Source organism: Xyrauchen texanus, chromosome 16, assembly GCF_025860055.1.
Source record: "Xyrauchen texanus isolate HMW12.3.18 chromosome 16, RBS_HiC_50CHRs, whole genome shotgun sequence".
NCBI lineage: Eukaryota > Metazoa > Chordata > Actinopteri > Cypriniformes > Catostomidae > Xyrauchen > Xyrauchen texanus.
The window spans coordinates 34,565,347-34,593,272 of NC_068291.1; the positions used below are offsets into that span (position 1 = coordinate 34,565,347).

At 36.9% G+C, this 27,926-nt stretch overlaps 2 protein-coding genes across 2 annotated transcripts in view; both read right to left on the reverse strand.

Annotated features, from left to right (window-relative positions):
- LOC127656964 (serine palmitoyltransferase 2-like) overlaps positions 1-27,926 on the reverse strand; it is a 919,074-nt gene that overhangs the window by 612,049 nt on the left and 279,099 nt on the right. The gene's annotated exons all lie outside the window — the stretch shown is intronic.
- The window catches only part of bcl11ba (BCL11 transcription factor B a), a 58,417-nt gene continuing 55,768 nt past the window's right edge, over positions 25,278-27,926 (reverse strand). Inside the window, exon 4 of the mRNA XM_052145550.1 lies at positions 25,278-27,926. This exon is cut by the window's right edge and continues 1,562 nt beyond it. The gene's annotated coding sequence lies outside the window, so the exon portion shown is untranslated.

Below are 27,926 nucleotides of genomic sequence, written 5' to 3' on the forward strand. Positions count from 1 at the left end.
TTTTTATAAAAAATATAATAATTATAATTATTTTCAATTTAATAAATGCTAAACAGAATTTTTTTTATTTTTATTATTAGAGCCTCAGACACTGACAAACCACACTCTGAAATCCATACCAACACACTCACACAATTATATATTCATAATGTATCTAATTGGTTCTATAATATGCATAAGCCAAAAACAGCAGAAAACAACAACAAAAGCGATGATATGCCAAACCTGAAAAAATGGCACGATCTGGTAAAAAATATTTAAAATTTAAATTTTGAATCCTTGCCAACATAATGAAAGCATGTTAAACAAGATTGCATAATTTTATCATTAAATGGCACTGGGATTAAAAATCGCAGTTTTAATGGGTTTCAATGTGCCATTTTTGTCCAAAACGACGCTAAGAGGGAGTATTTTGTGTAACTAGTGCAAAAAATATTTTTTTAAAGAAAATAGGGTGAAATATTAAAATTCCAATAAAAATTCACACCTGTGGAAAATGTTATGCAGTTAGCATTAACACAGACAAAGTTATCAAAAAAACAAAACTGAAAAAGCCAAAAATGTCCACAAGGATGCACAAGGGTTAAAACAAAAAAACATTTAAGCATATGCCTTTAGTTTATTGTCATGAGAAACATCCATTAAGACAAGTGTGTCCAAACTTTTGACTGTTGGCACACATTTTAGCACACAAATTAGCATTTGCAGGTTAGTACGAATGTTAAAACATATTTTGGGTGCTTGTTGCATTTGAGCTGTAAATCTTTAATTTTGGTTTTACATGCCCCATCTCTGCTGTGGTGCTGCATATCCACCTTTTTGCTGACTTTTCCATGGACTGCTCCATTGCAGCAAGAGACTTCCTCTCGGATGCTCCACACTTCCACTCAATTGTTGTTATCAGCTAGACTAAAGTTTCTGGAGATGGCGAGCAGCTAAGGGTCTAGATAATTATGCACTGTTATAGGGTGCTATAACATCTACAGGTGCCAATGCTGAAACATTCCAAGTCGAACCAGATTTAATAATCAGAGTTTGCATTAAACTAATTCTCTGTAACTTGCCTTTTTTTTAAAACATTGACAGATAATTCCAAATTATAACCTTCATTTTTGAAGATAACAAAGATGAAAAACATTTAAACCAAGCCTTTGTTTTATTAATCATCTTTACAAGTTTCATATCTCATGTTGTGCTGTGAGTGTATGTGAATGAGAGAGAGAGACCAAGTTGTTCTCAGCAGAGTACATGAGAAGGCGGCACTTGTTAATGCAGAATTAATGCAAAGGTACGTGCCTTAAATCTGAAGAGAATAGTAAATTTACCATGTACATTTGTGTGATTGTGTACTTATCTATTCAGGGATTGCCATCGAAACCAAATGTCCACACGCAGTCTTTAGTGAGAAAGGGCGTCACTTTAAGTAAATACAGACTGTTCACTCGTTTTTGACAGTTGTTAGTGATATTTCAGTGCTAGGTAATGGGAATAAGCAGCGAAGTGGAAGTCTGTAGCATCCACATTGGAAGAACACGCTAAGCATAATGCGCAATTTCGCTGCCTGTGAAAAAGGTGTATATAATAAGGCTGTTCATCCATAGAGTGCAAATCATTCAGTACCCTAGTAGTGACTCTTGAAACTGTGTACTATGCAGCATTATCAAATCTGTATGTGTGCGCTCTTCAAAGCAGCATTTGGGATATCGATTCCCATTCTGTCTGCACACACTCGAAAACCGCCAAAGATGCAGTTGTGTCAGTGAAATGGAGCCTGGAAGCTTTGAAAACGTATCCACACTTAACATAAGCTTTCCTAGCTCGAAACTGTGTTGATAGTTTTTTTGTTTTTTTTTCTGACATAACTGCTGAAACACTGGACAAGGATGAATAGGTGTCTTAACTCGGCCGTGGTACTGACCCAAAGGAAGGCTTCAGCCTTCAAGTAAAAGAGGCCCATGTCGATTTATCATTCTAATTATCTGAGGCAGGTCTGGGGCTGTGCTGCCCAGAGACAGTCTGACTAAGGGAAAATGCACTAGCAATGCACAGCTAAAGTGAATATTAATAGGACTGGCACTTGCAGACGTAGGATGCATTTTGTTACAAAGACTAATGGTCCACTTGAGTAAACCCTCATTGCAATATCTCAGCTTGTTTGACCCTTTGCAGCCTTCTTTTGAATATAATATCAAGAACAGCAACAATGTAGTCTGGTCACCCTTTCAGAACTTAATATGACATAAGGCAAGTTAACCCTGCATCCATCTGTGTGTGTGTCAAGTCTTTCATAAAGACCCTTTATAGGAGACGACACTATTACCTATTCACTTTTTGAATAAAAGGTCAAAGTTTGTTTCCAGCAAAACAGCTATACATTTCACCCTTTCACAATAACTTGTATTAATTTCTTTTATTAACAGAGCTGCCGCTCACTGGATTTTTTTTTGTTTTTGTATTTTGCACTATTCTGAGTCAATTTTAGAGACTATCACAGGAGATCAGCAGTTACAGAAATACTCAAACCAGCCCATCTGGCACCAACAATCATCCATGAAATTATCTAATCAGCCAATCATGTGGCAGCAGTGAGGTGCATAAAACCATGCAGATACGGGTCAGAAGATTCAGTTAATGTTCACATAAACCATCAGAATGGGAAAAAGACTTCAGTGATTTGAAGCATTGCATGATTGTTGGTGCCAGACGGGCTGGTTTGAGTATTTCTGTAACTGCTGACGACCTGGGATTTTCACACACAACAGTCTCTAGAATTAATCTGAATGGTGCCAAAAGCAAAAAACTTCCAGTGAGTGGCAGTTCTGTGGATGGAAATGCCTTGTTGATGAGAGAGCTCAACAAAAAATGGCCAGACTGGTTTGAACTAACAAAGTCTGTGGGAACTCAGATAACAAATTGGTACAGTTGTGGTGAGAATAACTATTTTGTTTTTCTGGTAATGGTGGTTAACAGGTCAATCTTGTTGGTTTAGCAAGTCAAAGAGCCTTGTTGGAACATCAGCATCACGTGTGTTGCAGACCAGCATTCAAAACATAACAAATGCTGGTGACTTCCACAGTGCATTAAAGTTTGACATTTTACCAACATGTGCATTCCCTGGGAATCGAAGCCATGACTTAGGCCTTGCTCATGCCATGCTCTAACAGTTGAGCTAAAGAAACATAAATCCCAAATTGTTGTTACAAACAGTTGCATTGGCGTAAAGTTTCTTTTCTCACTGGCTATGCAGTTCTTCCTCGCACACACCCAAACACACACCCACATGCAATGTCCTGTGAAAATTCTAGAGCCTGTCAACAAAATATTTTCTCTCTTAAGAAAAACAAGTCTGTTAAATCACAGCTCCACTGCCTGGTCTTGTTCAAGAGGAATGCCGTCACAACCAGAGAAAATGGTATGCAGCATGTTGGGGGTCGAGCCGCAAGCACTCTACAGGGAACTCTCTGTTTAATAGCATGTACAGTACGTACAAATACCACAAAGCATTCAAAAACTGCCCTTTTTCTTTTAATCTCACTACACTGGAATATTGCAATAACCACACAATCTGATGCCGGACCGTGATTTCGGAAAGGTCAACTTATCTCTTAGACGCACATATGCATGCAATGCGGGTGGAAAAAAAAAAGAGTAATGATAATTCACTGCACAGACAATGAAAACTAGAGACAAAAAAGATTTTATCATTAAATAAAATATATACATGGAAAGAGAGGCTTTGGATTGGGCAGGTTGAGGGAAAGTGTTTTGCTTATCGAGAGGAATCAGGAGATTAAAAAGACACAATTGCATGATGCACCTTTCCGAAATGAGCCCTTCCCCCCTCTGTTTTCATTACTGCATCGGAATGATTTCATCATTTTATTTAAGGTGCAAAAGAGGAGCTGAAAATCACACTATCAAAGTGAACTCAGCCTAAGTTGTCAGAAATGAAAAGCCTGCTTGAATATACTGTACACACACTTTCACAAAATAACTAGCCTAGATTTTTGCAAAATCCATTTTTACATACCTTGTTCTGCATACCTCTGCAATTTTCTGGTGAAATAAACACTAATGGCTACAACAGCATTGAGTGTTATTCACTTTCACACAAATGCAGAGTAAAACGGCCGATTATCAGTTCATAAACAAAATTTTTTTGCTCTCTTCCTCACACAACAGTATTATATTACATTGAAACACTTTTACTATAATGCATGATTTGAAAGATGATATATTTTAACGATTGCATTACATAATCAACCAAACATAAAAGCTTACTCAAGTGTGAGTAACATGGTGGTGCAACTGATAGAGCGTTGGAGTTTGAACCCAGATGACCGGGATGCGAGAATAGCAAAGCACGAGTTGACACATGAGCTGAAAGTGTCATAGAAGACCTGGGTTCAGCCTAGCAAAGCATGCAAATTGAGACATGAGCCAAAAGTGTTACAACTATTGCGTTTTTTATCTCACATTTGCTTTAATCACATTATCGGGTAGTCCGGTTTATGTTAGGGATGTCTGTTTGTTAATCTCATTTAGGAACGTCGTTATTGCATTTAGGACCGTCGGTATTGCAACGTCGGTTTTGTTCATTTCAAAATAGAAAAATAAATATCTCATATTTGTTTTTCATGACACTATTGTTTAGTTTTCTGTTAGAGGGCTACATTAATAAAAGCTGGTTTTATTAATTTAAAACTCCATAGAGCATTTGCCTTAACCCTGTTAAGCCTGACATATGAAAATCGTCAGAAAATTATATATATAAACTTTTTTATATTACTTTTTTTAGTCCCATTAGACAAACTATTAAAAGACATTGTAAAATTTTATGCAAAGGCTTTAAATGTCATTATCCTCCTGAGGCCCAGCAAATCATATTTGTGTAGTAAATTTGTTATTTAAGTTTATCTTAGCCCATATATGCTACAGTGATAAATCTTGGGGTATTTTCAGACTCTCTGGGCTTTTCAGAGATACTTAATGTTTGAGAGTTTGGCTATGACAGCTTCCTCTTCTTGGTCTATAAATATGGATTGAAATGCATCATAATTCAATTCAGCACGTCAAATACAATATGAATAAAATATTATTTTTTCAATAAACAAATTTGATCATATGTATTTTCTGCACCAAACAATATTCTGACTTTTAAAAAAGGGAAATTGTAAAACTTTTTTCGCTGGGTCTCTGAAATGTATGGCAAGATGACATCATGATAGCTTGTAATGTAAAATAATGAGATCTTTATAATGAAAGAGCAGGCTGCTTATATGAAAATACACAGTAATATTAGTTCACGCTTCAAATATATCTTATAAAATGTATATGTCAGAATTTTCAAAGCTCTATGTTTTTATTTTGTGGTGAGCATGATTGGAATGTAATTGTGATTGAGAGATATACCTCAAAAGCCTCAAATCATATTTGATTCATGAATTTCTAAGGGCATTTAGTATAATAATATTAAACAAGTTTCTTATATTCAGCAAATACTCATATTAAAATATCAGTAACAATGTAATCATTACTGTTACTTTTACTTTAATCCCAACATAAGAGTAACTTTTCTCACAAATGCGCCACCACTTTAAACAGATCGATGTAAACACTGAAATCCCTTTTTTTTTCAGAAATAACTACTAGATGGTGCCATAAACATGTGCACCTTACATACCATGGGTTGTTTGGATCGTCAGCTTGAACAGAGAGTGAAACAGGAGCCATCAAACGTTGTGAATCAAATTTGATACAAATGGCTTTATAACCTCATCTTTTGGGTCGAATATTAAACTTACTCTAGCGCCCCTCGGTGGGCATTTTACCTTGAAACTGCACCGATATGTGTAATGAATCAAGTAATATTTTTTCGAATAACTTGCCTGCTCTTTCCTATCGTCCCCTGCTCTATATAAACCACCATAACATTTAAAGAAAAAAATTAAAAAAGCTCCTCTTTTAAAAAGTACCTTTTCTCCACTAAAGGTACAAACAGGAGGAGGGGTGGATCTAGGGTTTCACTCCTTCTCTGGCTTGAGGGCTAGCAGGCATCTATTAAGAGGTATGTAAACCATGGGAACAGGTCAGAGCAGTTCAGACGCACAGTGGTTTTTTAACCCCTTACTGTCTCAATCTGAGTCTTTTATAAATTCTTGAAAGACCTAAAAGGTGAAAAATTGTTATTGTCATTGTTAATTGCAAAAACAAATATTACAAATATTCCTAATTCTCTGTATATATATATATAATTACAGTATATTCCTTTTTTTATTTTGGGATGAAATGTAACTTAGATATTTTTCATGACATACAACAATATATAGTATGTTGAGAATGACATAACATTTCAACACTGTTTGTGGGTGTGCGCCCAGCTTGCAGCATACCACTGTACCTAGAATCAGCACTCTCTCCCGCTCCCCTCCTCCCTCTCTGTTTTGGATGCGTGCTGAGTTATCACAGCTCTGTAGCTTCTGCTGCCATATCTCTCATTTTGTGGCCTTTTGATCATAAGCTGGTCAGAGAATTTGGCCAAAAATCAGTGTTTAGTAACACGATAGTGAGAACAGAGCCCTGGCATGCTCACACACAGCTTTCAGCAGATTTATCTTCTAGAGCCGCAAGCTGAAAGAATACCCTCTCTCCATCCAAAATTGCAGACGGTTAGAGTATGTACTGTATTTGATGAAGGTCGCACTTTTCGGCCAGTAAAACAACACAATCTCTAGATATGTAGCTGAGTTTCGTGAATAGATTCCGGACTTACTTCAACCGGGTACGTGGGTTTTGACCTATGACCCAAAGAAATGGTATTTCTCCTTTCATACTATTCCACTGGCATGCTGTTTTGGCATACTATATAGTAGGGGGGGAAGGATAATCAGAAGCAGCATTTTATAGTGACCTGGTTTTATAAAGGCCTTTCATTTAGTCAGCTTATTGCACTCTCGGCCTGTGTCAGCCACTAACAATTTCTACTATGAGAAATGTCCTTTTCCTTGACTACATACAGCTCACTTAGACAGTCTGTGTTTCATCTAAGACACAAGGAGACATTTTAAAAATGTGCTTGAACTTTGTAGAACCGGAAAATTGTGGTTTTTATATGTGCATGCATATGTGGAGTTTCACTTTTGTGCTTGAGGGGGCAAAAGATTTTTGATAGAAGCTGTACATGAAGTATATATACTGTATATCCCAATTAAAATTATTTCAATTGTAATAATTAATTTAGTTTGTTATATTCGCATGGTCAAACAATAACAATACAACAATATCGGCTCTGGCCCTGGCTCATGCCAAACACCACCTATGTATGCAGGGCTTAATTTTTAACAATATTTTTCTTTGGAATCATTGTTAAAAGCAGTATGTCCGCTTTGAAGCAAAGCGGAGTCAACGGCAGACACTTTCTCAGGCTCTCTCTCATCGTCGTTTCACACTAGGCAACAAGGGCAATTGATAGGTCTAAGCACCTCTCCCCGATAGCGTATGGGGTTATGGCTATGGTTAAGGTTAGGGTAGGTAGGGTAGTGTAGATTAGGGTTATGGTAGGAAGGATACGGTAGGGCAGGGTAGGGAAGGGTTAGGCTTAGGTTTGTGCATGGGGGGGAGCGCATTTTGGCAGCTGAGAATGTTACCATTAGATACTGTTCCCCCATACAGATCTGCTTCGGGGAAACAGATCCCAATGAGGAAAACAGAGTTCGACACAACACCGGATCAGTCCAATTCATCACCGAATCATTCAGACTGCTTTTATGAATCGGATAAACAGCCTTCTTAAAGAGATTTTTGTAGCCATTCACAGAATTTTAAAGTGAAATGGTCTCTATTTCCATGACATAATAGCATCACGATCATAGTTTTATGTATTCCCCTTCATTCTCGTGTCTTGCTAATCGATAAAACAGATTGCTTTCTTCACACAAAGGAGAGGGCACTGGATTGCATCATTGGAAAACTTCCCAATTTATCAGATTCAATTTTAAATGAAACAACTGACAATAAAATCCCTCCAATTATCTAATTTGTTTAACTGTAATTTAATTGGGGACAATTTTTTTTTATTTATCCCAAATTAGATGTTTAATATATCTCATCTGTTTTTCCTGACAGCAATGAATTTTTTAAAGGGACCATTTAACCAAAGTAAAAATGTTGTCATCAATTACTTCCCAATCATTTACATGTTTTTCCAAACTGTGTAATTTTCTTTGTTCTGGTGAACACATAAGGAGATGTCACCATGTACTTTTATTGCATTTCCCCCCTTACATTGCAAGTGAATGGTGACTGTGATGTCCTGCTTCACCTTTTCACCTGAGAAAAAATACCAATCTTATATGTGTCTCAATTTCGAAAGAGATCTTAAAGCTACATTATGTAACTTTTGGCCCTCTAGCAGTTAAAAAATAAAATACTTCTTGTGGAAGTATATTGTTATGGTAATGACGTAAGTTGTGCTTCGGCTCTACTCCTCTGCGTGGATGAATGTGGTTCGAGGCACCGATGAAAACATTGATACAGGACACCTTATCAGAGCGAATTAACAAATAAATAACGAAAGAATAGAAAAAGACGGCTGTATGAAAATATGTCATCTGAGCAGATAAGTGCCATATCTTATGCTGTTGTTTTGACTTTTTGGAAACATTGATGTTTTGAAATAAATGACGTTACAAATGTTAGGCAAGTTTGTTAACATTAGACACAATGATTGCTAGTCTGATAAGGTAAAAACTTTGTAAAATTTCCGGCAGTAAATAACTGGTAAATAGACCATGGTAGTAACTAATTTATAGATTGTCATTGTTTCCAATCAACATCATTTCAAGACTCACATGTCCTTGGCAAGCCTAGAACTAAAGGATTTAGTTATATAAATGATTGCCATAATAATGAAAAATACACACGAGTGGTAGCAAGTGAAAAGTTCTGAACTGATTACAGTATTTCACTACACAAATACGGACATGTGTGTGTGTTTGTGTGTGTGTGTGATGTTGATCAAAGTGTACAAAGTTGTACAAAGTTATTCCCTGGAGGGAAAAACAAACTTTTCAGCTACTCCCACACATGCGCTACAGTAGCCGGAGCTTATTTTCTCTGTGACGTCAACATGCACGGGCAAATGAAGTTTATGTATGCAATTTCCTGCGTAATGCATCCCGACAGTTCTAAAATGTATAATATAATATTATTATTATAGGTTTATCAAAGTGTATTTGGGTAAAGACATGGTTTGGAAGATGGATTTTTGTTGCACTCTCTCATTAATAACATTTTGTTATTTTTTAGCAAAAAAAGTTACTTAGTTTAGCTTTAACAATGTTACAATCTGTGTTCAGCTTTGCCAAGTCAAATCAACCAAAATTATCATTTACTCTCATTCAATTTTTCCAAAGCCAAATGATCTAAATCTAAACAATCCACATTATTTTCATTACATTCTCATTTATAGTTGAGTGATGTATAAAAGCTTTGCAAATAGGTTTAAAAGAAACGTAAAAAATATAAAATAAAATAAAAAATCACTTATGTTCGTTCCTCTGTAAATTAAACTTAAATTAACCAGAGCTTATCATCTTAATACAGTGTTTCATAGAGAATCTTTCTGTAGGAGGGATCACAAAAAATATTCCATATTCCAAGTTTGGACGTCAGCCCAACGTCTGAGTAAACTCAAAATGTAAGCTTATATCACAACTGTGCTGCTCGTACTGATTCAGAGTGAGGCTTTATTGCATTGAGAAAAGTATCCATAACAATATTTTGTTTCAGGCAAGAAGTCATCGCCCGACTTCTCTGAACAAAAGTCAATAAAAGTGTTATTGCCGCTCAGGGACATGAATTGGCTCCCTCAAACTCTGGGCACATGACTGTGGTACACTGTAAGAAAATCTGATTGTAATGATGAGTGTGAGGTCAAAGCAATGAATGAAAAAATCACTCCACTCTCTATAAAGAATCTGATACGTGTTGTACACTGCTTGTAAGCCACGTCTGTGAGCTGATAGCAGAGGTTTTGTTCATTTCTAAAAACCTCAAGGTTGGAGTTTATTAGAGGTAAGCTGTTCCTAAATCAGTGTAAAATGTCCAGTGTTCCATGTGTAATATATCATACAGTGCCTGCAGAAAACAGCCTTAGAAAACACCTTCAGATGGTAATGCACTAATAGAGGGAAAGGGAGTTGATGGGATGCCCCCCCCCCCAGTAGTTCAGTGTGATGGAAGAGAGGTTATGCAGTTTCATTCACACCGTCTTCAACAAAACGGCAATCGTGTGACTCAGAGATGTCAAGGCTTGGAGTGGAGATTACGGAAAAATGGGCATCTCAAACCGTGCATGTATTTTTCATGATAATACACCCTTACATGCTGAGAGATACGAGTGTGATGTATGTTATTGCTTAAGAGCACTTGTCCATCTTTCAGTATTCCAGCACATAGTACGCTTATTGACAGACTTTTCTTTTGTCAATGTAAGGTCTACCACTAACTTTAACTCTGTAAGAGTGTGTATGAGTGTGTCTTGAAGGTTGGGGGGAATTTGAAACATTCCTTGTGGATGTCAAATGCAGTTTTACTTGGTCTGGGTACGTCAAGCCAACGGCTAAAAATCCATAGAGTGAGTGGGAAGAGACAGAAAATTAATACGCTTCAACATTTTTGTATGTATGTTCTGCAAGATGGGTTGAAGCCCATCAGGGCCATCTGGTCTTAATAGAACATCAATTGATGTGAACAGGAAGAGAGACCAATTTGTTTTCTCACCGGGGGGTTTGGGGCTGGTTTGTTAATCTCACGTCCACACACACACACACACACAATTGGTAACATTGTTAAGGAAGCTACTTGAAAACTGCAGCTTGCCAACTCTACTCATAGCTACACAATAAATTACTAACAAAAAGTAGCAAACCACACTGTAGAGAATTGAATCAGTTCATGTGAACCACTCAAACAAACCAGTTTACTACAATGAAACAGACTGTCCAACACTAAATATGAGAGAGCAGACATTCTAGGAGAGTGTTTGATTGTTGCCTGATCTTGTTTGGATGTAGCTGTATGTGCATTACAACTTTCTCAACCTCGGGTCTCATAGAATCACATTACTATTCTTATATTTTTGCTAAATGATTTTTACGTGCCTCGTTGTACAACAACAGTGACTTTTATTCACTTTTGCACACATCACAAGCAGAGGTGGAAAGTAACGAATTACAACTACTCCTGTTACAGTACTTGAGTAAATTATTCCCATTTTTCACCTTTTTTTTATTATTATTAAATAATAGTAATTTTACTTTTACTTGAGTTGATTAAAAATGAAGTATTCAACTTTGCTACAGTTATTTTTCACCACAATTACAAAGTACAAAAAAATACATAATATTTCAGAATTTTTGGGAAGAAAGTTATAAGCGCTAAATTTGTTATAAACTAAACCGCGCTGTGTGCGTAACAACGGAAGCCCACTGGGCACAGCATCACGAGCACAGTAGCTCTAATAAACTGCCACCGGTGTCCTCTCTTCTCTAGCTTCTCCAAGACTTTTTACCCTATCACTATGCAAGAAATGTAATACGGTAATTTTCGGCATATTTCATTTTATTCTGGAAAGGAGCCATTCATTCAGGTATGAGGGAAACATCTGAACACATTTAACCACTGATAAAACTTTACTAGTTTTTAAGGTAGTTTTAACTGTGTCAAACATTAACACACTGTAGTTTGACAAATATGTGGGGATATCTTGTTTACCTTCTACTGTATGTCAAAAAAAATGTAAATACCTTAGAAAGATATAATGCCAATAGTGTCTAAATGAACAGAGACTCAGACCTTGGGGTGGACTGTGAGTCGGGGGGGCACATGGGGGCCAGGCTTCTGTCAGGGGGCGTGTCTCACACAGTACAGGCCGAAAGTGTGCAAGGGATGGATGTTATATAAAGAAGGTATGAGAAATCACAAAACATAATGTAACCAAATGCTACAGTTTATTTAATAATAATAATATATCAATATGTTAAATAACCATAATGTTAATTAAGACTTTATTATTACAACTGTAATACAATAATACATATAAATAAAACAGTAATGCATGGAATAGGAGAAAATAGAATTTCAGGAGAAGTGTGTTTCTTTTTACCTATTTTAAAAATAAAAATTTGACTTGCAAGAGCAAAGCAACTTGTAAGAACTCAATACCTCAGCAACAATGTATTGTGATTTCCGCATGGTAGCGCAACCATTTTTAATTGTTCTAATAATTAAATGAATAACAAATAATACATAATTAAAACAATTACTTCAAACCTTAATAATATTGGCAATTAATGATTTTGACAGTATTTTTAATCAATTTAATGCATCCTTGGTGAGAGGAAGCGCAAGTTTCTTTCAAGAACAAAAACGTCATTGTGTTCTAAAAATGAAAGCTTCTAAACTATATATAATATAATTTTCAGAAAGTAACTTGTAGCGTAATTACTTGAGTAGTATTTATGCAAGCTACTTATTTACTCTTTCTTGGGTCATAATATTTCTTAGTAATTCTTCAATAGCAGTACTTTTACTTAAGTAAAGAAAAAATCAGTACTCTTTCCACCATTGATCACAAATAAAACGGCAAATTATCAATTAACAAACACAAACTTTTCACTCTGTTCCCCACACAATGCCATCTTATGACACCAAAACACTGTTACTATAACCAATGACTTGTAAGATGATACAGTTTAATGTTCGCATTGCATAACCCAGTGGTGTAGTCTACGTGATATGCATGTATACGCTGTATACCCACTAGGAAAGCTCAAGTATTTCCATATACTCACTTAAAAAAGTGTGAGGATATAAAACAACATTGTTTTTGTGACAGAACTTTCACACCTTTAGTCTTAAATTCATCCTGACTGTGTTGTGAAGCACTGACTTTTGGACCATTGGGGCTTCCGTGGCCTGTGACCTGGATCTGATGTCACCTACAAAGGAACAACAACCCAGTTGCTTTGCGGTCATTCTCAGCATAAGTTTGAAATTAACTAATGTGAATATCTAAAGGAGAAATTATATGAAAGCAAACTCAAACAACACTCTTTCAGTGTTTTCATAAGTCTGCTCCTGAAGCTTCTGCCACTTCGGGTAACACTGCAGCTTCAGCAGATGACACGAACGTTAACATTACAGAAACTACAGAAGATGAGGCTGATGCTATCCTACGCGATACAGAAAATGAGCCCGATGCTATTGTAACGTTACCTGGTAAATAAAAGTAGCATATACATTTTCATTAACGTTATCATTAATGTAACTGTAACAGCAGGGGATTGTTGGTATATTGAATTGTATCTAGAACTAGCTACCGTAACTTCTCTAACGTTAGTGTGGTGGATCAATGAATGTGGGAGATAACTTAGATACTGTGAGTGTGTTTCTGTGTTTCTATGTACAGTAGTAAACAGAATACAATGTTTATATCTCCTTGTTTCAGATGATGAGAGAGATGAGAACTCCTGGCCAGCCTTGTGGACTGAAAGTCAGACTAGGTAATTTAAATCAGGCATCCTTGGTTAGAGTGGAGGGACAGAAAGTTAGGTAGATATCAGGACACATGCAATGCTGATATAAACAATTGAAATTCAAAAAGTCAATGACTATGCAAATGAGAGTTAATTCATGGTCTTCTTAATTGTGCGTTGTTGACCGCCCTGCGCGTCGAAAATCGACGCCAAAGGTGTACCCGGCGCGTCAATATGCGACGGAACCGCCCGAAGCGTCTGTTCGTGACGAGTCGGGGTGAGAATGTGTTGGTTAATTTAATACATTTACACCATTAAACTACTATATGTTAGTCATCAATAATTGTCAGATAATTAGCTATTGAAAGAGTGGAACATCTTTCTCCTTTCACCTTCTTTTCATGCATTTGTTAGCCATGGTGTGAAGATTGTAAACAGTTTATTAAATACTTTTGAGTAAATTCTGGCCCTGTTCAGCAGATGTTATTGCTAATATAGATACAAAACTTGTATGATGATGCTAATTAGTGATGGTTTTGTTTACTTCCAATAAACTGGCATCCTCACAGAGTGTCCATATCTGAGGAGTGGGTGTACTTTAAGATCCAGTCCTCAAAAGCAAACAGATCAACATTTCTGGCCTCTTTGAGAAACGAGATATGAAGACATGGTACTTGGTAATTAAATTTACTTGGTAATTTGGTGAGAACTGTGTCAGAGACTGTGTTGACTTAGACAGATGCTGTATTCAGAACAGCATTCTATCTTGTGAAAATGAACTGAACTTTCACTGACCATGACAATCTCATTGAGCTTCAGGAAATAAATGGTGTCAACATGGGCTCTAGTCTGCATTCAAGGTGCAGTTCCACAAAAATTGTGGAACACATAGCAAAAGTTGTGTCGTCTTCAAGCAAGATGTCTGTTCTCATTGGCGAGGATACATCTTTCAGCCACAAATCTGCCATGATTGTCAACGTGAAAGCCTCAGTAGATGGAGCTACTCCTGAATTGTGTTCCTGGAGCTGGTTGAGCTGGAGAGCCAAAAGGGGAGAGGATATAGAAGAAGCTCTACTTAACTGTTTGGACACTGCAGGCTTCAATGAAGAGTGGCTTCAAAAGAACTGGGTCTCATTTGTTTCTGATGGAGCCAGTGTCATGCTTGGCAAGAAATTTGGTGTGGCATCCAGGCTGACTGCAATGTACCCTAACCTCTTCACATGGCACTGCATGAACGACCATTTGGAACTGGCTGTATCTGATGCTGTGGATGAGGTTCAGGCAGTCAACCACTTCAAAGCAGTCTTTCAGAATGCTCTCAATTACATGTAGGTGCATACTGTATGCATTTAGTGAGTGTGGTGGTGCTTATGGGGTGTTGCTCTGGGATGGGTAAGCATGAGGTTGGGAGGTAAAAATCACAGTATACTCACTACAAAAAACTAGACTACACCACTGACATAAACAATTGTATTTATCAGCATGACCGAATGTGAGCAAATTGTGAGGTAACTCAAATGATAGGACCGGGGTAGGAGTCCTAAAGAGCACGGAAGCCAACATGTGAGTCGAAAGTGTCAATAGCACTGCAAAATGACATAGTTGCTTCAGAAACGTAATTTTTCATATGACATTTGCTTTTTATGACACTGTCGGTTAGGTTTAGGATTAACGTTTAGGGTAGGGAGGTTCTGTTGATTTTAAACACGATGGAGCGTTATTCTCAAATTTGCTTTTTGTGACAAGATTGGTTAGGTTTAGGTTTAAGAATAAGGGTAGGGAGGTAGGTTTTTGTTGATTAACAATTCTGTTTTGGAGACCATTTAACTCACTTTAAAGATGCTGTAAGAGATTCCAGCTGTTCTGGAATTTCCACAAGCTGATCCGTCGAAGTCATATACACTCTTTCCAAAACCCTGCACTCAAAAGATAAGAAAACAGTAGTAGAGTAGAAGCGTTTGTCAAAAACAACCGCAGCATAATAGTGCCCTCAACTGACAACTGTTATGAACAATATGGCAAAAAAATGACATTAAGCCTCAATAATGTGTTACAACTACAAAACTATGAGAATTAACAAAATTATTGTCAGGCAGAAAGCATCAGAGACTGTGGCTCACAGACACATTTATGTTTGCTCTAGACTCTTTAAAGAGCTGTCACAGAGACAGGTTATATCAGTTATATCACAACACTTGTTTCATTAATATCTTTCAGGAAGTATGAAAACTTTTTTGCATTTTGCATTCCTTTCCATGAAAACAAAATCGCTTACAGCACCTTTAATCACTACTCAGTGGACATTTGACTTCAGAAATGCTGTGATTCATGTAATGAACCACATTACATTATGACTTTGTTTTGTTACTTTTTTATGTACAGTATATGTTAATTTAATGGTGCTTTTTTGTCCATGGAAAAAAGAGCGACTATTAAATTTTTCAATATTTCTCCTTTTATGTTCCTCGGAAGAAAGAAAATGTTGTACGTGTCTGGAACAACATGAGTATGTGTAAATGATGACAGAATTATTTATTTATTTTTATTATAATTTTTGTGAACTATACCTTTAAGTTTATGGAATCCCTATTTTTAGTTAATTATAACCCAACAAGGCTTGGTATACTGAGAAAACATTCTTCCTTGTTATTGGAATTGTCAGACAGCGGCTTTACAGTAGAGTTGCCCAAGGCTGCCTACATAATGTGTGTGCGTGTGTAGTTTAGGGATGTGAGTGGACACATGCTGGAGAGGGCGGATTCCACACTTCCTTAAGATGTTCTCAGGGCTATTATGAAAGGTTGTGTGATTGTGTGTGTGTGTGTGTGTGTGTGTGTGTGTGTGTGTGTGTGTGTGTGTGTGTGTGCGCGTGAGTGCATATGTGTGTGCTCGTGCATTCAGGCGTCTGCTGAGGGTTTTGCCATTGTGAAAGGGGTTGAGGAAGGCATGAATACCCTCAGTCAGCCAGCTGGCAGTCTCAGGTCTTTGTACAGCCCAGCTTTTCATATTGTCTGCTCAGTTTACAAATAAACATGGCTAGGGATGAGGCCTACAACAAACAGATAGCCCCATTCATTGTGCCTAACAAGCTGCAGGGAAAGCCCAGGCCCCTTTTTCCACAAACCACTCCATTTTAAAGCGCACATTCAGCCAAAAATGTATCTGTGATGAGGAGGAGGGCGTGGCCAGGCCATAACGATGGACACCTGGTGCTGAATCAGCCGAGAGAGGTACAGGGGAAACCGGTTAATAGTACAGTCCCTGAAGCCGAGGAGCCGGTTTGGTAGGCATCCCTGTTTCCGGGGAGTAGGAACAGGATGAAAAGAAGGGAAAGGAGGGGAGACAGGAGCGATAGAAGGATTTTTGGGCTTGCCGGCTTCCAGATACGCTGCCATGTGGTTCTCTGCCAGCTGGATGGCCATTTGGAGCGATGCTGAGCAGTGCCACTGGACCTATTCTGCCATCCCTCGCTGAAGTCGAGCGATAAACTGCTCCAGTACCACCAGGTCGATCATAGCTCTGACGTCACATTGCTCAGCCAGCAACCACCGCCGGCAGGCATCCCGGGGCTGCTGGGTGAGGGCAAACGGGCGGCAGTGCTTGCCAATGGTCAGCGAGCGGAAGCGTTGGTGCTGCTATTCAAGCGTCCGGCCAACCCGTTGCAGCATGACTTTCCTCAAGCTAGCTTATACCAGGAGGTTCTCCGTTGGTAATTGCTACGCTGCAAGTTGGGCTTCCTTGGACAACAGTGATGCAGGCCACCGCCATCTGCTCAAAGAGCTCTAGGATGGCCTCCGGATCATCTTGGGGGCCCATCTTGACTAGCGGAACATGGGGCGGGGTGGTCGTAGGCTCCAGGGTGGCGGCAGCACCCTCCTGGGGCAGCAAGCTCCAGAGCACCTGCCAGTCCTCTGCTTGGGCCTGGAAGAGCACAATAAATTGCAGCTCAAGGAGGGCATGATGTTGTTTCTGATGGATGCTTGTGAGGGTCTTGAATACGTCCTCCAGAGGTGAGGCATCCATGGCGGCATTCTTCCTCCTAGATCCCGGGTTTCGGCACCAATGTAACAGACACACCACTCTTGTTCATCGTTAAGGAGGAAGTGGGAACTGGGTTAACAATCAAAAAGATTTTACTAAACAAAACACAACATAAAATTTATTTTCAGCATAACAAAAACACACATCAACACACACACACACACAGCTCTGTGTGTGTCTCTCTCTCTCTCTCGTGTCTCTGGCTCCTCTTTATCCCTTTTCGCGGCAGATTAGGCTGATTTAGCACTGGGCCCGGCCACGCCGTCCTCCTCGTCACAGTCTCCTCATAGCTTTGCATGTATTGTACATTATATGGTGAAAATGAAAATTGACATTGCCCTCCATTTTGCATCAATGCAACATGCACTCGAGCTGGCATGGGCCCCACAAGTTTGAGAATGTTCAGATGAGATTTGAAGAGAATGTTCCATAGAGCATCATGTGAATTTCAATGGAAGTATTGAAATCTGAAAATTTGTACGAAGGTCAGATGTCACAAACTTGACCTAGAAATAGTCCTTTTTTATTTGTATTTTATTTTATTATCTTAAAGCTTTCTGTTTATTTCCTGGTTTAAATTATATTTTGAATCCCATATTTTGAATGTGGTCCCAGATTATTGGACCCCACAATATATACTGTAGTTGAGCTTGTTTTTTGTATTGCATTAGCCTCCAAGCTCACTCATAGCACTGGGGCAGCTAGATGATTAAACACAGATAAAACATGACAAAAGACCTTTTGAATCAAATGCTCTCTTTTTTTCACACACTCCAAGTACAGCCTCTCTCTCTTTCACGCATGTTCTGTCTTTCTCTCATTCACTCTCGTATTTTTTTATTTAATAGGAAATAATAGCTGGTTGTATGGATCCCGCCTCCTGGCCAAGGGAGCTACTTTGTCTTAATTACCTCAGGACGAGCGAGTGGCCCCTAAAGCAATCATCTTTGTTTGTTAAAACAACCATTATCTGCTTCAGTAAGGTCTATAAATAAAACATAGCCCAGATTACAATGTCATGTTCCTTAGGACTCTAGAACCTGGGAACCGATCACAAAAACAAGAACGAAAAATCCCTCAGCGTCTCACACACACACACGTGTGCAAAGAGACAGATGATCTGTGTGTGTTGTTATCTGATGTTAACTTGTCAAGACTGTCAATGCTGAGTGATCTAGGGCAATCTGATTGTGAGGATTCACAGATGTAAATAACCTTTTTCACTAGTTCAAGGTGGGCCATCTGTCCACTGTCATTTATTTAGTTTATTACCATGAACCAAGGGACTACACCACTGTCTGCTGCAGGCAGGTAAAGCAATAAATAATGACCTTTCTGTCTGAGTTATAATCACCAAAGTGTTGCCATAGCACAGATCTGTGGCACAGCAGGGATCCATTCGATCATATGCTGGACATACGGATCCTGCCCAGCACAAGTCTTGGAAATCGCTCCTAATGGAAAAAATTCCAATAAAGTAGCTACACCTTGCATAAGTAGCCAATATGAGCTTAGTAAAGTGTCAGTTCAGAGGTTTGTACAGTTTGGTTTTCAAAGACTGTTGCACTTTAAAGAGAAGAAAATGCATGGAAAATAAATTCAATTTCTGTCATATTACTGTATCAGTTTCATATTTACAATGCAAGTGAATGGTGATCAAACATTTGTAGCTCCAAAAATCACATAATGGAATCATAGAAGTAATCCATACGACTCCAGTGGTTAAATCATGTATTCAGAAGCAATATAATAGGTGTGTGAGAGAAATAGATAAATATTGAAGTCCTTTTTGTACCCTAAATCTCAACTTTTAATTTCACTTTTACATCTGAATGTCACATGTGGTGCCTGTTTAGTTTCGCTTTCGCATTTAAAAGTTAAAGTGGAGATAAAGAGTAAAAAATTAGTTGATTTGTTTATCACACATACACCTATTATATCACTTCTGAAGATATGGATTTAAACGCTGGAGTCATATGGATTACTTCTATATTTCCATTATGTGGATTTTGAGTTACAAAGGTCTGATCACCATTCACTTGCACTGCATGGACCAACAGAGCTGAGATATTTGTCTAAAAATCTTTGTTTTTGTTCTTCAGAAGAAAGAAAGTCAAACACATCTGAGATGGCATGAGTGTGAGTAAATGATGAGGGAATTTTCATTTTTTTTGTGAACTATTCCTTTATGAAATAAAGCAATCAATAAAATCATTAATTTCTTGCATTCCTGTTTCATAAAAACAATTTGCAGCTTTCATTTCAGAAACAGCTGCAAATTGTTGGGTGCAGCATAAGACTGATGAAAATTATCTTCGGCTTATCAACTTTTGTTTCATAAAAGGGAAGTGGAACCAGGCATATGCGAAAAACAAATTTTGGTGAGAAAGATTATGGCACGTAATGTCTCCGTGATTCAATCCACTCTGCATCCGACAGTAACCTTGGAGTAAAATCACCATCAGTGGTCAAATTGTGATTCCAATTTCTTGCCTGTGATATAAACTAAATCACAATCACAGGGAATGAATCAAATCACAGAGAAGAGACTACAACAAACTAGGTCAGTTTTTAAAATGACTGCTACAGGCAATAAGATTAAGGCACGCACAGATTCCTTAAAATGCGGATCAGTAAATCAGCTCTGAATGAGTAACACTTTGCTTGTGTTCTGTGTCTTATGTGTTGCTAAAGTTTATTTTTCCTGCTTGTGTATGATGAGGACATGAGAAAGAGGCATTATATACCTTTGTATCAACAGTACATTGGATAAATTATACCAAAAAAAAAAACAATTTTTCTTTTTCCCTAGTCGCCAACACCCCCCTCCCTCCACACACACTCACACACCTTCCTTCCCATTTCTACAGCTTAACTTCATTGTCTCAAGCCCTTTCTTTCATCTTAAGACAAAGATTTATGTAAATCTTTGGGCCCGGCGTTAATGCGAGCCGCAGTGTGAGAAATAGCATCCCTAAATCGCAGTATTGTTGTTGAAAATGACAAGGCAGCCCCCTAATCCCACAATGCGATCATCCAAATGTGTCATAATGCTCTGTGTAGGCAGGCAAATCTGAATATCAAAAAGACACCACGCACCTCGCCAGAGCCTTCAGTTCTTAAGAACTGTTTTTTAAAGAACTCACCCCGTTGTCACTTAAGGAAAAGGAAAAAAATATAAAAAACAGAAATGTGACATTTGAGTGACTGCCTCGGTGTGCTGTTGAAGGAATTTTCTTTCTTTGTCTCAATGTCTCAGTCCTTTTTTTCTTCTTTTTTCTTGTTTTTCATTGTATATATATATATATATATATATATATGTGTGTGTGTGTGTGTGTGTGTGTGTGTGTGACCTTCTCAATCCGAATCTAAACCATGTATTTTTCTCTGATTTTGATTAAAAAAGGTTTGAGAACTGACAGATTAATTGTTTGTCATATATGGCACAAATTTGTGTGCCCTATATGTCCTATACATTGCTATAAATACATTCCTAAAATATAATGTTTCATGTGATGTTACATCCAGATTATGTGCCTTAAGCTTTAACAGTTAAAGGGGGATAGCTGTCATGCAGGAATGTTGTCATAAGGGCTATATCTCAGGAACGGTAAGGCTTTGAGCCTGAAGACTAATTACACAAATGCTTGTTGTCTCTATGAATAGTTTTGAACATTGGTCTTGAATTAGGATAATTTTGTGAATTCTATCCTAAGCCACAATTACAGTATCATCATTATTCTTTCAATTGTTCTTGATAAACATTAAACCACACTGGTATACATTAAGGCACTATGTAATGAAGATTTTTACCTAAAGGTTTTTGGCACACAAGTCGTTTTAAAAAATGTCAGGTTGGGGCTAGTTTTCACATGTTTTATATATAGATTTTTTTATAATATATTTTTTTACATTATGTGGAACCTTCAAACAGTTTATACAACTTTATGCAATTTCGGTTGGGAAAAACAATGGTTTTAATGTTATTATTTTTTTTTATTAATTTTTTTACTTAAAATGTTTTGCCACTTCATGATTTGTTTTGTGTATAATAATAGTTTTAATGAAAAGGTTGTTTAGCAGAAAACATATAACAACATGCTGTTTTAAAAAAGTTTACATTTGTTGTCTTTTGTACACTAAATGTACTGTATATTGTTTTCTGGGCAATAACGGTGGAAATGTGCCAAAAATTTATTTTGAAAAATAAACTTTCCCTAAGAAATATTCACTGGAGGAAAAAGTGTGACAACTAGCCCGGTCTACCCTGTACTTGTGTCTGTGTGATGTGTGCCAATGATTACGCATCAACTGCAATTCTGTTTAATGTACGACCCTGACTTGAAATGCTGCATTTGTTAAGCCTCAAATTGATTTAAACATATTTGATTAGTTTTCTTGTCATTTGTCATGCCGATCTGTCTGTCAGAGAGAGAGAGAGAGAGAAAAGGACGAGAGAGAGAAAAGGACGAGAGTTCGACCGCTTTTGGAAACAGCCATAAAACAGCCATGCCAATCAATTGGACAAGCACAAGTTGGTTGAATAATAATGTTAATAATTACAACACAAATCTAGGGAATACCCTGATTTGCCATGACTCCCTCAGTGAGCTATCTTCCACAGAGACTTAGTTCCAATAATTAACAGCACCACTCCACTTTTTTTCACTGGTTTTCTGCTACTCCCTATGGGTCAGGTAGAAGTAAAACACCTTTCGTTATTTGAACCCCCACCTCCCCACCATCTCCCCCCCTTCATCCGACAGTAAAATCTCGGCCCGTCACTTGAAGCCCAGTGGGGGGTTTTGTGGAAAAGAGTAGCCATGTTGATCTTGAAGACTTAAGTCTCAGCGTACCTGTCAACACTCAGGCTCAGCAGTGAGGACTGTGGCTTAAGTCACTTGAAGTTGCCTGTTAATGAGAGTGGAGGTCTGCACACGCTGTCAGACTGAGCCGAAATAATTCCATACCTTCTGAATAACCCAAGCGTGTCTTTTAATCCTGGTGCTGTGTCTGTAATGGAAATAAGCAGGAACAGGTTAATGAGAGGTTGAGCTCAGGCCTGCACACAAAAAACAAACACACACAGGATGAGGGCTGCTACACTGTGAATATGGAGGTGAGGTGTGCGTAAGACAGAAACAACTCTCCCCTTTCAGTAGAACACATTCTTCTACTGTAATTACAAGATATGTATAAATGGCACATTTTCAGTCAAACACATGATGTCATTTACTTCTCCCTTAGTGTCATACACTTTAATGTGAATCAAATTATTGAACTGCAATTCTACATTTATTTATTTAGCATTTTTAATAAGGCAAAAGTTAGCTTTTTTATTTTATTTTTAATAGAAAAAATAAATAAATAAAATTGAAACAAAATAAAATAATTAAAATATTTTAAATATTTATGTAAGAAAAAAATTATGGTACATTTATTTTATTTTAAAAATATAAAATGTAGGCCTATATACAAAATTAATATTAAACGTATATTTTTTAAATAATAAAAAAATAATAATTAATTAAATTCTGTTAAAATCAACGAAGATCACGTTAATATATATAAGTCAATTTTCATTTTATTTCATAGACAGTGATATAGTGGAGAAAGACATGATGATAGAGAAAAGGTAAATCACTGGCCGACAAATCACAGACCAGGTTCAAACCTGTGTCGCCTGCATGAGCACTCATTTCTGAAGCATGTGTGCAAACCACTGCATCATAGCTGTGACTTTCACTATTTTTGGTCAGTGAGAACTATTGATATATTTATTGTTTAATCTTAAAAGCAAGTTACAGTTTGACTTTACCCTATTTTAAAGTGTTCCTATATTAATGGTGAAAAGTAAAGAATATTTAGTAGTTCTGACTTTCAGGTACTGTCATATGCGTTGAATGTGAAATGGAGATGCCGATGCTTTATAACTGCACTGCGCTGACAGTGTGCATCTGTTATTATCTCTTGGGCCAGCAGAGCACCATAGTAGCTAGAATGTGCAAAGAGAAGAAGAGCAACCTACTTCTTCACTCTTTTCCCCTTAATTCTCTCATTCACTCTGTTTTTTTCTTGCCTGCATTTCCTCTCTCGCTCCATCTCTTTCTCTCTTCTTTCACAGGGAATAATCCCCCCTACAGGAGACTTCAAAGAGCAAGGACAGGCAGGGACAGGCTTAATTACCAGCCTGCCTTAAAACTGTTGCCAAATCAAAACTTGCTCTGGTTCATCTCTGTCCTGCACTTGTGGCCTTAGATACAATTTTTTATATAGTTTTGAAAAAGTAAAAGTCACAATCAAATTAAAACAAGAAATATTTGGAGGCACATCCGGCATCATCATTTACTTTGTATAGTTTTGGAGGACCCAGCCTGATTTTGGAGCTATTTCTGGTAAAAATGTCACCTTATATTATCTTATAGAATGATATTTGCTGTGTTCTTATAGTATGTATTTGCAGTACATAATATTCAGTACTAAGGTAAAAGGACTATGCGGTTATAGTGGGTCCCAAAAGTACTGTATTTAGACACTTAAAAGTTGTAAAATATTGTATATATTTAATTATAATATTTAATACATCAAAAAATGTTTATGTCTCCAAAATACTGGGCAGTTGGGGCCACTTTATATTGAGAGACTGTTTTATTTGGTCAATACAGAAAGTTCTTCCTTAATTTTTCTCTCTATGTTTTTAATCTTGGATGGGGTATTGGGTAATCCAAACTTTTATTTAAGTGAGTGAAGTTTTTTAATCCCTTTGGGATGTGCTGGGAAGTTTCAATGGCTGGCCAAGAGAGAGCATTACATCGTATTTAACACTGTGGAGAGTTGGGTATGAGGGAGCTTAATGATGGCGTAGCAGACAGGATGAGCGCTAATTCACCACCCAGGGCCCACGACGGATGGGGCACCTAAGGCAGCTATCAGTCAGCTTTACCCACCCTCGACAGGTCCTGGGAGGGAATCTGTATCCCTTCAATCCACATTCAACATGCACTGAGCGCTGACACATGGAGCTTCGGCACTCTCCACAAAATGGCCTCATAATAACAGATACACATACTTGTGCGTGTGTATGTGTGTGTGTGTGTGTGTGGTAGTTTGCATTTAAGTAAGGAATTGAAACTCCTACTCAAGCAAATTTGTTAATTTAATTTTCTTTTCAATGTATGATTTAATGTAGCAAACTGTTTAGCTACTAAATGTGATCTGCATCTAGAAAACACATCATTAAGCTTTAAACACAAACAAATATGTTTATATGTGCTAAAAAGTCTTGTATTCCCTCAATAATTCCGACATTAAAAGAACATGCCCGGGAGCTTATTATGTTATTGCAGTAATGTAACCAGGGTTACTAAGGTCATAGAAAACAAGGAAATATCTGAGAAGTTTATCATTTTGATTTACAGACCGGGAAGAAACATGGAAATTTATAAAATCTTAAAAAGTGATGAAAACTCATGGTAATTTCAATTGTGAATATATTTCTTTCTAGTAATGATAACCTCTTGAATATTTCATCAGCAAGAAATTGCAATTTTTGAGTGCAGTCCCTACAATATATATATATATATATATATATATATATATATATATATATATATATATATATGTATATATATAATATCCTTATCCAGTTATCATTAGTACAAGTCTTGGAAAAGTCATTGAAATTTTAAGGTGTGAAAAACCTGTGTAATTGTAGTGAAGTCTTGCCTTATCTGTTTGCATGACATCACAGTCAGCAGAAGCTGTTGTCTATAAAATCAGTGGTGTAATTTAATAAAGAGTGACTTTATTTGGCCCCTCCCACTCCCGTTTCAATTTATTTATAGAAGCATTTTTCTTATGAAAAGATGCCCGTTTTTTTTTTTTTTTTTTTTTTTTTTAAACCTGTGTGATATTTAAATACTTGGAAAGATCAGGAATTGTGGAATGTGAAAAAAAGAGTAAACAGCAGTAAATGTTCTTTTTTCTTTTTTTTTTTTTTTTTTTTTTATTATTAATCAAGACCAGCATACCAAAGTTGCCTCAGTCCAAACAAGGGGCATCAGTTTCTAATGCTTGGTAAAAATACCGGAGAAAAAAAAAAAGACTAAAATATACACAGAAGGCGACTTTCAAAAACAACTTGTATAACAGAAGTGAACATAATCGGCAGTTTGAGATGAACATACTGTATAAATGAGTGGACAAACAGTGTGGTTGACTGTACAGAGCTCTCTGACAGCTACAAAGTGCTACGTCTTTCTAGACGCAGATACCAGAGCCTAATACATTCTGGGAAGGGTATGAAAGTATACATGGTGGGTCATGCTGATTGATTTGTGTCTGTATGAGTGTGGTCAGTTTTAGTAGTTCTTCATTACTCTAATTGTAGCCTTTGGTTGGAGGCAAAACGCTTTGATCTGAATTGCACACAATTGAAGAGAATACTATATACTGTGGGGTTTGGCTTGGCTATCCTGTTACCTACACATTTGTGTCCCCTTAAAGTTGATTATTTTAGGCATATTATGAGTCTGTTTCCTGTGTGTATGTGTATGGGTGCATGAGAGGGAGACCAAGAGAGAGAAAGACCTTGTACATTTTCCAGACCTTATTCTTTACTTCCTGCTCAAAACATATTCACACAAAATGACCAATAATGACTTGGACAAGTAAAACATGTTTATATTTGTGCTCTATTTTTCTCATGCTAACAGACCTGCACAATACAGGCCCCAAAATCATGTATTAAGCCTCAAATCAGAGGATTGAAGGGGCATTTGTTTAAAAAAAAAAACAAAGAGAGAGAATGTTGAATGTTCTAGTCAGAACACACAAATAAAAAAAGAGAGAGAAAGAGAGAGAAAACAAAACAAAGTCTGGGCAAGCATATAAAATTATTTACAACCAAGATAAGATTGAACAAAACATTTACTGTTTTATATGTAGCTACAGTAAAAGGTCAGACAACCTCTTAAACTCATCTGTACATTTTTAATTTTTGTTTTCACAATTGTATCCTGCCAAATGTGTGTACATATACAACACACACACACACACACACACACACACACGCACACACACATCATAGTGCCTACACACATATTTGATTCCAGCCATTTAGAAAATCCATTACTGAAGAAGAAATCAGAGAGATAAACTTGACAGGAACTATGTATTTCGTACATAATGTTGCGTGCCCATTTGTCTACAAATTCTGTTGGCAGTTCTCTTTCAGTCAATTTAATCTTTATTTTCGTACACCCAAGGCAGAATTTTTTTTCTAAAACTCAAGACTTTTACAGTTACAGTGACAAAACATTTTAGAGACCCACAATTTAAATTGGACTGCAAAATGAAACTTTTTAAAAAGAAAAAGACAAATAAATGAGAATTGGAAATAAAAAACAATATCTTTTTTTTTTCTTTTTCTTTTTTTTTGTAAAATGCCCAGGCATTCTCCAATATTACAAATACTGGTATACTTTTACAGTAAACAAGAGAAATGTCATATATTTTTATATATATATATATATTTATATATATATACTTAAAATCCCGTCACCAGAAAAACAATATACACACACCACTATGGCATTCAGAGAAACTTTATAAGCAAACTTGGAAAAAAAAAGTAAAGAAAAATGTTGTTTGTTTAAAACACACATACACAGAAATATCATTTTACCCTTGTACTTGTTTCAATACTGTAAACGTATTTTAAGACAGAGTGCACTAAACTTTTTTTTCCTTTTTTTTTTTTTTTTTTTTTTTTTTAACGTTTCTTTAGTTCCTGATTTTTGTCCAGTCTCTTCCTTGACTATTTGTAGCAAAATCATCCATTATTTTCAAGGGACGCAGTTTTGTCCTGAAGTGAAAAATTGTAAATATATATACACTGGCAGCCAAAAGTTTGGAATAATGTACAGATTTTGCTGTTTCGGAAGGAAATTGCTACTTGAATTCACCAAAGTGGCATTCAACTGATCACAAAGTATAGTCAGGATATTACCGATGTAAAAAACAGCACCAACACTATTTGAAAAAAAGTCATTTTTGCTCAAATCTAGAAAGGCCCCATTTCCAGCAGTCATCAATCACTCCAACACCTGATCCTTGAGTAATCATGCTAAATTGCTAATTTTATACTAGAAAATCACTTTCCATTATATCAAACACAGTTGAAAGCTATTTGGTTCATTAAATTAAGCTTAACATTATCTTGGTGTTTTGTTTTTGAGTTGCCACAGCATGCAATAGACAAGGCAAGTATTAAGGTAAATATTAGGTAAAAAAAAATAAAAAATAGCTTTCTCTAGAAACTTCTAGAAATCATTGTTTTGAAGAATG